The sequence below is a fragment of the Arachis duranensis genome, chromosome 5 (assembly GCF_000817695.3).
Source record: "Arachis duranensis cultivar V14167 chromosome 5, aradu.V14167.gnm2.J7QH, whole genome shotgun sequence".
NCBI classification, from domain to species: Eukaryota; Viridiplantae; Streptophyta; class Magnoliopsida; order Fabales; family Fabaceae; genus Arachis; species Arachis duranensis.
The window spans coordinates 46,610,950-46,612,493 of NC_029776.3; positions in this window are offsets into that span (position 1 = coordinate 46,610,950).

The window sequence follows — 1,544 nt, forward strand, 5'->3', positions numbered from 1 at the left end:
CTCGCCCTCGAGCAAGAGAAGAAAGAAGAGAAGAAGAAGAAGAAGAAAATATGGAGGAGAGTGAGAGATGGTGTTACGCCAAGGTGTATAAGAGGGGGTTTGTGTTGTGTGAATATGAAGTAGAATGGAAGGGTATATATAGGGAGGGGAGAGGGTGTAGTTTCGGTCATTTAGGGTGGGTTTGGGTGGAAAAGTGTTTTTGAATTTTGAAGGTAGGTGTGGTTTATGGGGAAGAGTGGATGGATGTGAGTGATGAAGGGGGTAATTGGGAAGAGAGATTGAAGTTGTTGGGAAGTGTGTTTTGGGGAGGAGTGTTATAGGATTAGGAGGTAAGGTGGGAATATGTTAAGTGGGGATCCTGTGGGGTCCACAGATCCTGAGATGATCCTGCGGGGTCTACAGATCCTGAGGTGTCAAGGATTTACATCCCTGCACCAATTAGGCATGTAGAATGCCTTTGCACACCATTATGGCGTTTAAACGCCGAGATGATGCACACTCTGGGTGTTCAACGCCCATGTGTAGCATATTTGTGGCGTTGAACCCCAGTTCCGTGCTTGTTACTGGCGTTCAGCGCCAGCTTTCCTCAAGGCACATTCCTGGCGTTCAAACGCCAGAATGTTGCTTGTTTCTGGCGTTCAGCGCCAGATTCATGCTCTGTTCTGGCGTTGAACGCCAGCAAGATGCTCCTTACTGGCGTTGAACGCCAGTATGTCCTCCCTCCAGGGTGTGATTTTTCTTCTGCTGTTTTTGATTCTGTTTTTAATTTTTATATTTTTTTCTTGTGACTCCACATGATCATGTACCTAATAAAACACAAAATAATAATAATAAAATAAAATAAAAATTAGAAAAATAAAAATTGGGTTGCCTCCCAACAAGCGCTCTTTTAATGTCATTAGCTTGACAGTGGGCTCTCATGGAGCCACAAAGGTGATCAGGTCAATGTTGTATCGTCCCAACACCAAACTTAGAGTTTGGATATGGGGTCTTAACACCAAACTTAGAGTTTGGTTGTGGCCTCCCAACACCAAACTTAGAGTTTGACTGTGGGGGCTCTTCTTGACTCTGTACTAAGAGAAGCTCTTCATGCTTACTCTCTCTTGTCACAGAGGGATGGTCATGTGCCTTAAACACAAGGTAGTCCCCATTCAATTGAAGGACTAATTCACCTCTGTTGACATCTATCACAGCTCCTGCTGTGGCTAGGAAAGGTCTTCCAAGGATGATGCACTCATCCTCTTCCTTCCTAGTGTCTAAGATTATGAAATCAGCAGGGATGTAAAGGCCTTCAACCTTTACTAACATGTCCTCTACTACTCCATAAGCTTGTCTTAATGACTTGTCTGCCAATTGTAATAAGAACAAGGCAGGTTGTACCTCAATGACCCCCAGCTTCTCCATTACAGAGAGTGGCATAAGATTTATTCCTGACCTCAGATCACATAGAGTTTTTCAAAGGACATGGTGCCTATGGTACAAGGTATTAGGAATTTTCCAGGATCTTGTCTCTTTTGAGGTAAAATTTGCTGAATCCAGGTATC